The sequence below is a fragment of the Passer domesticus genome, chromosome 6 (assembly GCF_036417665.1).
Source record: "Passer domesticus isolate bPasDom1 chromosome 6, bPasDom1.hap1, whole genome shotgun sequence".
In the NCBI taxonomy this organism is placed as follows: domain Eukaryota; kingdom Metazoa; phylum Chordata; class Aves; order Passeriformes; family Passeridae; genus Passer; species Passer domesticus.
The window spans coordinates 61,425,876-61,436,579 of record NC_087479.1 but is presented as its reverse complement, the minus strand read 5'-3'; positions in this window follow the sequence as shown (position 1 = coordinate 61,436,579).

The window sequence follows — 10,704 nt, the reverse complement described above, 5'->3', positions numbered from 1 at the left end:
AAATGCTGAATAGTATCAGCCTAACTCACAGGAATGTGTGTGAGATTTATTAGTGCCTTTGTGTTGCCTCAGAGACCTAAATAACAACTGTCTTCCAGTAATATATCTTCCCCCAAGAGCTGTCAGTGAGTTTTAAGGTATAACTGTGTACAAGATTTAATTAATAGCATCTTTTCAATCAGATTGCAATGACAACCAAAATATCATCTTTTTTTTTCCCTGTGACAGACAATGATGTTTTACAAAACAAAAGGTAAAATGTCAGGAGTGATTACACAAATGTAGAGTAGATTTTAGCAGAATTAAATCATAACTCCTACGAGCAATATGGGAATGTCTCACATCTAATGGTACTTACATAATCATCATTAATGAGGGGTTTTTAAAAGGGCCCCATGATACAGTTTGATGTAAAATTTTAAGTGAGTGTTGTGATAAGACATAATTGTTTGAGGAACATATTCTGCCAGCGGAAAAATGTGCCTGCCAACAAGCTCCTCTTCTTCTTAAGGTACATCTTTGGAGCTCATTGAAATTTAAATTGGTGTAAGGAAGATTCATGGTGGTATAAATTAAAAAAATAAAAAGAAATTTAAAAGATCCAGTCTGGGGTGTCTGAATGCTTCATATCCAATTCTTCTCTGGTAGAAGTTAATGGCAGAAGTCAGCAATAATTCTGACTCAGCTGTCGTTGACCTCAGAGGTGTTACTGAGCTGCTGGTATTGCATGTAATCTGCAAATTACTTGCAGATGCTAACAGGATTAATTTTTGCTAGCTGCCAGTGGATAGTCCCCCTAGCATAGGTTTAGGTGTATGTGAGAAGGATGTGTATCAATAAGCTGATACAAAGGGTCAAATTCAGTGGTTTTTTTTTTTAAATAAAACCATCATTAGGAGCTTGTCAGTACATGGATACATGATGCCAAAAATAATGCCCAGTGGAAAAAAAACCCCACAAGCAAACAAACAACATAAAATAAGATTCCCAAACCCACATATCTGTCATTTAAGTTTTTTTGAAGCTACTTCTACTTTGCAGTATGAGGGGTGCACTGAATTTTGATGGGCGGATTTCTCACTGGGAGCCAAATCTTTGCTTCAGCAGTGCCTTACACTTGAATTTTTTATTTCCTAAATTTGTACATGAGATTGTTTTATTTAAGTGTTTGATTGAAATTGAGTGGTTTGGGGAAGTAAGCCTTATTGTGTTCTCTTTGACACAACAGTAGCTGCCACAGGATCTGGACTGATCCAGGCTTCTTTCTTGTATGTGCCTCTACCTTTGTGGGGAAAAACCCCTTTGGGAAAGGGCCCAGGGTGCCCTGGCCAGGGCACTGGGGTTCAGGTGCTGCTGTGGTTACAGCCACTGGTTCTGCAGGGCTGGCCACTTCTGTAGTAGATACACAACCCTGCTGATGGTGGGGTTTGCTTGTCCTTCTCTCTTCTGTAACTTCTTTCAAATGACTCCTTGTATCATCCCTACACATTTACCTATCCCAGAGCTCCTTATTATTGAGTGCCTGGTGCTTATTCATGTAGATCCACTTTAGTGAGGAAAGGCTTAGAGGTTCTGCAGCAGATCACACCATCACTCAAACACAACGCAGAGACCAAGGTCCTTTGATGAATTTAAACCAGAGCTGAAAGTTCCTGTCTTCTAATAATGCAGTTGATTGATTACTGTTTGATTAACTCTAAATCTACTTTTCCTCGAGCAAGAATTGGAAATGTACTTGATGTTTGCACTGGTTTTGACGGATTCCCTTTGGCAGTATTAAATATGCAGATTTGTTTTCCTACCTGAGTATTATGCAAGATATTCATCCAGGTAATAGATTGTGTGTGTTTTGCTACTGCTGTGTCTCTAGACTCAAAATAGGAAATCCTTACTTAATGTCTATGAAATTAAAATCAGAGAATCACCAAACTATGTTCAGGTAAGCACTAATTTTGATGATAAACTTACCTGTTAAGGTAAGGGTTAGAGAAAACCAAATATGTATTTTTAAAGTACCTATGCAGCTGGAGAGGTGGTTTTTCAACCTGAACACAGTTTTGTCCATTTACTCACATTTGTATTAAATAGTTAGCTGATCAGTACACACATTAGCCATACAAATTTAATTTATGATTTGCAGGGTAGAATAATTTGAGAACTGCTAAATGAAGTCACCTCTTGTGCAGGTTTTGTACAAAAATAATATTAGAAACTGCTACCAGCACTTTCTCAAAATCAGAAGGAAATATCTCTTCTATGGTTTGGGCAATGCACTTTTGCTGTATTTTTCTGTCTTTCTACTGTTACAGCATTGGAAGCCTTTGGAGAGTCTGGGCTGCTGAGACTCAACCCATGAGCTCCCACTGCCTGCAGAGGCGTGGTGGGAGGAGGGGGTGCCATGGGTGGGATGTGGTGGGTGCTGGGAGCAGCACTGTGGCAGCAATTGTGTGTCCGTCCTTCTTCATGGGTGAAACAGAGCACAGCAACAAGCTTGATTCCTCTGCATCTTCCCAACTAAAGTCAGGGAAAATCTGTTTGGAAGGTGTCTTCTGCTGGTGTCTTAAAAATGCCAGAAATGCCAGGGATTACCTGCTTTTCCTAGTGTTTTGTACAGCAGTGGTTAAGGATGAGTTTCCCAGGGCTGGATGATAAGTAAGTGTGTAGCAAAGCAGTTCTTTTCTCAGTGGGCTAATTAGTAATGTCAGCAGGTAGTGCTCAATTGTCTTTTGAATTTGGAAGTATTTTAGTTCTACTTATAACAAAAAGTGATTGTTCCTTTCTTTGCAGTTTATTCTCTACTTTCCTTGATTATTTTGCTGATCTCTCAGGCTGTCCCATCACTGCAGTCTTACAGCCTGAACAGGGACTGAGCAGATAATGTGAGGACTAAGCAAAGGAAATACTTGTTTTGATGCCTCTAGTAAAAGGAAATTTGGAACCGTAACTGTCTTTTTTCATTTAAATTCACTTTGTTTTATAGTACCTACAGCTAGAATTAATGCATCATCTGGGCCTCAGTCTCAAAAAACCTGTTTTTTATTATTAAAGGACAGCAGACCAAACGAGTTACCTTCCTTTCAGGCATCCTTTTTTTAAATGGTATCTTGCTTAAGCATTTACTGTCTTAGGGAACAATTTGAAAGAGTGACTCCAGACTGTCCCTGAGACTGTCCCTGAGAATGGTCTGTTCCATGACCTTTTTGGCTGGAGTTCTCAGAACTGGCTCAGCAGTATCCAAAAATTCATTTTGTAAACCAAGAACACAGTTGTATCTGAAGACAAGTTGACAGCCTGGTAGAAGGGAGGACAGATGAGCCTGAGAGCAGACTCACATCAATCCTTAGCAAAGCCTCAGGCATCACCAGGAAGTATTTTGGGATGTGCAGGATGGTGTAAATCACAATTATTGGCTGCACTTCTGTATGCCTGTGGAGTTCAGGGGAATTAAGCTGAAGGTTTCCTATGTGTAAGTATTGCTCAGCATGAAAGTTCAAAGCTATTTCTCTTCCTGAATTAGAGCATTCTTGTAAGATAGATGGGATTATGGTGTGCACATATATATCCTCTACAATTGGGGAAAAAAGAAATTATCCCAGATGACTTTTTCACCTCTGAGTAGCCATCTCATTCTAAGTCAATTGTCAATGTTTGAGATACTATTTATAGAGGAGCTTTTCTAGTGTGAGTAATACTATTTCAAGTGAAAATAGATGGATGTCATCTATTTCAGATAAGTTGATCCAGTGCAAGGATAGCAATGAGAAATGTCAGTCCTACATGTTCAAAAATTATACCCTAGCTGTGCTCAAATTAAGGAAAATGTGTGTGTGTGTGTGTGTGTGTGTGTTAAAAAATGTACATTTTTCAGTGATTCAGGATTGTCAGTGCTGAGCTTAGATTATTCTTGTCAGTAAGACTGAGCTGATGCCTTAAAAAAGGCTGACCCAGAACCAAGGCTAGACAGAGCTAAAGAATAAAGTAGGGATTTATTTAAAGGCTTCAATGGATGCACCTTGGGCAGTACAAGAGCCCGGCCAGGGCTACACCCCAGATGAACCAAAATTGTCACAAAATGCACAAACTGCTCACGGGATCTCTCACTTTTATAAGTTCTGGTCCATTAGTATATTAGAGTTAATTGTCCAATTAGAGCTTCAGATTATAAAGTCCCATCCTTCTTGTATTCTCCCTTCAGTCCACGTTGTTGATGCTCTTGGGCCTGAAACTTGTATCGGTTGTCCTTTGTCCCCAGCTAGGAAAGGATTTGTTTTATCCAGCTGCTCTGTGCAGAGAGATCCCCTGAGATGAAGCCCAGAGCTGCACAATAAAGCAGCACAGAATCTGAAAAATAGGAAAGCTAAACCATAAGGCACCACTGCCCCAGCAGGCAGGCCCAGCACTGTGAGGGGATAGCTGGGGGAGCAAGCTGCTGTACGTGACTCATTGCACAGGGACATCATGACAGGGCAAGGGGCATGGATTTAAATTAAAAGAGGAGAGATTTATATTAGATGTTAGGAAGAAATTATTTATTCAAGGCACTGGAGCAGCTTGCACAGAGAAACTGTGGCTGCCCCATCCCTGGAAGTGTTTAGGGCCAGGTTGGATGGGACTTTAGGTGACCTGGCCAAGTAGGTGGCATCCCTGGTCCCTTTCAACCCAAATGAGCCTTTCTATGATTTCTCTGAGGATTTCTTTGGTGTTTGCCTCTCCCTTCATGTCAGCAGAATAGCTGAAGAGAGCTTGGGTTCCAGGGGTGGGCTGAACTGGGGGAACCCAGCTGTCCCCCAGGCAGGCAGTGTTTGTGCCACTTAAGGAGGATCCATTGCTGGTCTAAAATATTAATATTTCTGGTCCAGGCCAAGATCAGTGTGTATCTGAGCCTTCAGTGAAAATAATGGGCTAGAGATACCTAACTCATTTTATGGAAGTTTGAGAGCTTTTGGGAGGCAGGTGATGCTGAAGATCAGTCTGTGTTTGGAAAGCAGTGGTGCTTGTACTGACCTACTTTCCTGGCAGTGTTTTTGCCCTGAATTTATGCCAAAAGGTGCCATAAACCTGGTGCCAACCAGCTCTGGTGCCTAACTATAAGCGGGGGAAAATAGAACCTGTGAGGACCCTGGCCCCAGTATGCAGAATATAAGGAAGACACCCTAAAGAGGGACACTAAGTCTTTAGCACTGAGCAAAGAAATACACAAGGGTGTACATTTAGTGATTTTAGTTCATAATGGGAATGCCATAGTGTAGGAGCAGTGCCAAATTTGTAGCACTAGCTCTAATGCAGAAAAACTACCCATCTAGCAGTCGTGTCATGAAGTCGTGGTGGGGTCTAACTGCACCATGGTCTATATCATTACAGTGCATGCAGACAAACTTTTATGCAGTAAATACATCCTACCCAAAATTTATCTTTCAACAAGTGTAATTAAAATGAAATAAACTGATTAGGAAAACAGTAAATTTAAACATGTGTGATGTGGGACTGACCTGTGTGATTATCAGGTTGTACTTTAAAACAGATAAAATGCTTTGTGATAGCTTAAAAATAAGGAGAGGGTTAGATGCTTCAATGAAGCCTCTCAGTTCAGAGGTGGTCAAAAATGACAGCTTTTACAATAGCAGAATTGTAAAAAGATCCTTGTTAATGAAATTTTCTATGTATATGGGGTGATGTTTGGCAATCAAGGCAAAAGAAATCAATAAGTCAAAGCTTGCAAATGGAAGAGAGAGAACCAAAAGGAAAAATAAAGCAGTACGCCAAGTAAGCAGGAACTTCTGAGTGAGATTTCTGCATTTTTTATGACATGAGAGTACTGCCTATAGCAAAAATAAATGGTTTATTAATTTCAGGCTGGCACCAAATGCAAAGAAGAGGTAGCAGTTCAGGAACTAGAAAGCCATTATCAAGTGTGTAATGGAACAACACTTGAGTTATCTAGGTTATAAACATTCCTTTGGCTTTCTGCATGAGAGAAAAGTGGAGCTGAAATCAAGTAAATAAAACTAATATTACTTAATGTTGAAAATATGATGTCATTGGGCAGTTTAAATTAGAAGAGGAGCATGCAAGAGAAACATATGGGTGGAAGAGCCAGGTGATACCAACACAGGCAATGATGCTTTTAGCAAAGACAAATGAATTTGTGAAGTTGGTGACACTAAATGTGGAAGTGATTTATAGGAAAGGCTCCTAAGCCAAGGAAGCAAAGAAAATGAGTCCAAAGGAGTCAATATACCAAAATACAATTAGATTTTTTTAAATTTGTCTTTAGAATGCGGACACACAAGACTGGAAACTACTTCCACCTTTTGATTTTATTTAGAAAAGAACCTGACCCTGGCCACTGGGAGAATGTCCAAGAGCAGGAATGTGGGTCCTGGAGCTGTGAGTGCCCCATGAGAGTGGGGCTGTGCCAGGGCAGGAGCCCAGGAAGGCACAGCAGCCAGCCAGCAGCATGGCATTTCCTGGCTGGAGCTGTAAAGACGAGATTTATTATAGAAGCAAAGGGCTGTGTGTAACTCAGTGAGGAAACCAGTGACTCTAGTGGCAGCTTAAAAGGCCTGGAGGCCTGGAGCTTTGTGAACTGCTTGCCTTTCTCACACCACATCCCCACTGTCATCCCCATGAATGTAGAATGTTTCCTGAACTCTATGGGATGCATGGGGCTGTACAATGACAGCATAGTTCTTCCCAAGTTGTTCTCAGATGTTAGATAGTTAATGAACCTGTACATTAAAAGAGTGCTGAGGTCTCTAGTTGTTTGGTGAAGAGCAGTAAGCACCTTTGAGGGCCTCTGCAGGGAATCCTGGGTGCATGAATTGAGGCACACAGGCGAGCTGACACCTCTGGGCAGAGCTGAGCAGAGCAGGAGCTCTTTGGAGGGAGGTTGGAGCACGCTGCTGTCAGCCTCCCATCTTGAGCCTGCTCCAGTTTTGTGATAAATGGTAATGAAATTGCCATGTAGGATCTAATAACATAATAGACCATATAATCACAAATTCTGAGTTTGAAAGGTAAACAAAATACTCTTCTGGCAAGGGTGTAACAGGGAGTTACAATTTATCCCTCTCTGCAGAATCTCTGTATAAACCAACCATTCCACTTATTTAATGGTGAGGCGATTAGAAAGTTTTTGATACAACATTATCTTTAGACACTATAAAGTAAATAGTTTGTTAGTATGGCAGTAAAGGCTTTGCTGCAGCTGAGCATGCTTTGCAATGATAGAAGCAGATGGTTTACAAAGTTACAGAATAAGAACTGATTATCAATTTGCTATCCTCTAACAACATCAATGTCGAGTGGTAATGTACTGTACTACTTGTTACTGAGTAAATAGCTATTTTTATATTACTTGCTTTCCTGCAAATTGGCTACTACCAGGAAAAGTCAAATGTATGGCTGTCTAATATCCTGAAGCAGTAAACAAATTGCTCAGTGGGAACATCAGTGAAGCACTGAATAATATTTGCTGATATTTATAATTTCTATCTCTGTCAAAAAACTCCAAAAGTTCACAATTTTCCTAATACCAGAGGTAGTCAGAGTCCTTTTGCTTTACCATTTACTTTTGATACATAATAGGAAAATAATGAATATGTTCTATGTTAGCAGAACATGAAATCACAGGATTTTTAGCAGACAGCATACAATGAAATATTATCTTTATTGTTCTCTTTTCACTTCAAGAAAAGAAAATTCTAGAAGGTTAAAAATGCAGCTAAAAGCAGGAGCAATATTATAATTCAAGGTGACTATGTAGCATGTATAAGTAACCATACAATAAATATTTTGCCTTTTATATTCTAGTAGTTTTTAATAGCTTTCCCCAGTTCAGGCTGGGGAAAGGGAGGCCATTGTATCATGACAAGGTGGTTGTCACTCAAGCTGTTGTTCTTTGAAGAAAACAGACTTCTTACAGGTCAGTGATGCACACCTGCCATGATTTATGTACCCAGAGTGTGGCAGCCATGGGAGCTCTAATAGGTTTTTCACTGTCAATTTAATTCAGTTTTTGATCATTGCCTGTTTTGCAGGTTAGACTGTTAAACTTGCCCGATGCTGATGCAGCCTGGGAGTTGTTGCAGGGCGTTGCCCCATTCCTGGAGGCTGCAGTGTGCTCCATGGCCAGAGGTCTGCTGAGTGGTGCAGTTCCAGAGCCAGAGAACTGGCCTGGCAGTGCCTGTGCCAGCTTCCCCCACAGAGCACCCCCAGAGGTGGCTCCTGTGCCTGACAGGGACATGGCTTGTTCTGCCTGGTACAGGCAATGTGAAGGTTAATGAGGCATTGAGTAAATAGTGGGGAGAAGAGAAAAAAACTGGGGTGGCTAAAGAAGAAAGGATCTGTTTTTTCTTTATATTAATCCAGAGTGAGGACCAGGGTTTACAGCTAGCTCAGGAAGGCAGTTACCTGTCCTCTGCCCCTGTGCCAAAGGGAGCACATGCAAGCTATTAGGATACAATATACTTACTGATTAGGTAATAGCATGGCAAAGCAAGTAAAATATTTTATGACAAGCTTAAATAGCAGTGGATTCAAGTTCAGGAGGATTGGGGATTAAGAGAAGGCACTTCATCTTGTCAAGGCCATTAAACTGTCCTCTGGAGGATGTGCTGAGCCTTGAATAACAGGGGTGTATTTGTGCATGTATGAGGTTCCATACCTTGCTCTCCTAATCCATTACAGTCTCAAGTAATTCTTAAATTGTGCCTTCCTCCTTCCTTGCCTCACTCCCTCAGCACCCCTCTCTCCCCCATCTGTTTTCCTTTAGTCTGTTTATGGGCTTATAAGTAGGAAATCAACTGCTTATGCTGTATTTTAAAAGATGACATACCTAAAACTAATTATGCAGGAGAAGATAATGAATGCCACCTCACTGGTGCAATGCCATCAGCAATGTCCACCCCATTTTCTTTGCATTTCCTACAGGCACTGCAGTATAGACAGGGGAGGGGAAAACCATTCCATTCTAAATACTGTAAACACTCGAAATACTGTAAAATGTGCATTAACCCGTCTCATCTATTGTTTTGAATTTAGAGTGCTCAAACTTAGATAAGATCTGTACTAATTAGAATTCTGCAGCAAAACCTTCCCTACTACTGGTACAACACTGATAAATCCCAATGCAAATTTGAAAAAAAATGTTGATTCATTTCTTAAGTGCATCTTTTTTAAGCCATGCAGTTTCTTGGAAGCGTACTGGGATTTCTTTTGAAGCACATCTTGACTTTTAATAAATATATCAAAAGTACTTTAAAATATATCATAGCTAATTTTGCTCTCCCACAAATGCATCACTTTTTATTGCCTGTTAACTAATCCACCCTTTTCCACAGCAGAGAAGAAATAGTTCAAATCTCTTGATGGTATGTTTTTCTTTCAATTTTTCTGGTTGTAAATGTTTAGGGGGGAAAAAAATCACCTAATATATCACTCTTAAAAGAAAGGACAGAAATGTGTTCCCTCGTGACACCTTGGCTAACTGGACTGTAATATAGCTAAAGATACCAGGTAAAAGGGCAATACTGGGGCAGCTTACAGTGCACCACAGTGATTGAGGAAACCAATTTCTTATGGCTGGCTGATTCCTGGGATGGAGAGGTGCAGGACTAAAAGCCAACCCTGACAAAACACTGGGATCTAACCTGGAGTTTGTTTGCATAGCAATCTCTTGCATTTCTGCTGTTTCCTGTGAGCTCTTCAGTGCTGTTTGTGCAGGAACAAAAATACCTGCAAGTCCAACTGAGGTGTGTGGACCTTCAATTGCATTCAGTTAATGCTTGGCAAGTGTCGTATGATTTGCAAAAATCATCAGTTGCTTAATCCTCTTCAGTGCCAAGGGTTATTAGGAAGGGACTGCAGAGATGAGAAATTGGAACGTTTATGTGTTGTGGAATGAATGAGAGACTCCTCAAGTGACTTAAAAATGATTGGAGTTTTTCTTTTAACCTGTGGTAAAATTTGGATTATCAAAACAAGTATTATAAAAATTGAAGATGACCTGTAGCTGAGCAATCCTTTCACTTAAACCTTGAGAAAAAGCACAGACAAATGACAGCAGGAGCTGACAGCTGTCCATTGCCACAGCACTGAGGTGGATGCACAGAACTGTGCTGGTGTTTAAGAAATAGTCTGAGTGAGTTTCTTTCCTCATATGCACATCTAAGACATATCTCCAAGGCACATATGTGAGATTTCCCACTTTTTGCTCTCTGAAAACTTTGCAATCTTTTACATAGTTCACAAGGGGAGGAAGGAAAGCTTTATTTCATGGAAAGGAATGAGGCAATGAGTTAAGAGCTGTCATTTTGGGCTTGTCATCTTTGCTCTCACTGCCCAGGCTGAATAGCTGCAGGGTTTCTGAGCTGTTGCAAACAGCATTTGCAGCTGGATATGAGCTATGATAGACAGCTGATAGGTATTTCAGAAATGAGCTGTTCTGCGTAGAGCTTTTTGAGATGCAATCTCTGTGAGCCCAGTTCCAACGTTCGGGAGGATGTGTGTGAGAGGGGAAGGAAAAATGTCAGCAAGACTGCTGGATGCACACGTTAATTTGTACTAATCTGTCTGGGAGGAGTTCTGCCTGCAGCTATGGAGCCTGTGATCCAGAGTGAGAAAGCTGCCTTATCAGGCACTGAGCCACACGCTCTCTGGCAGGATTCCAGAGGCATCTCATTGATGAAACAGGGACTTTCACAC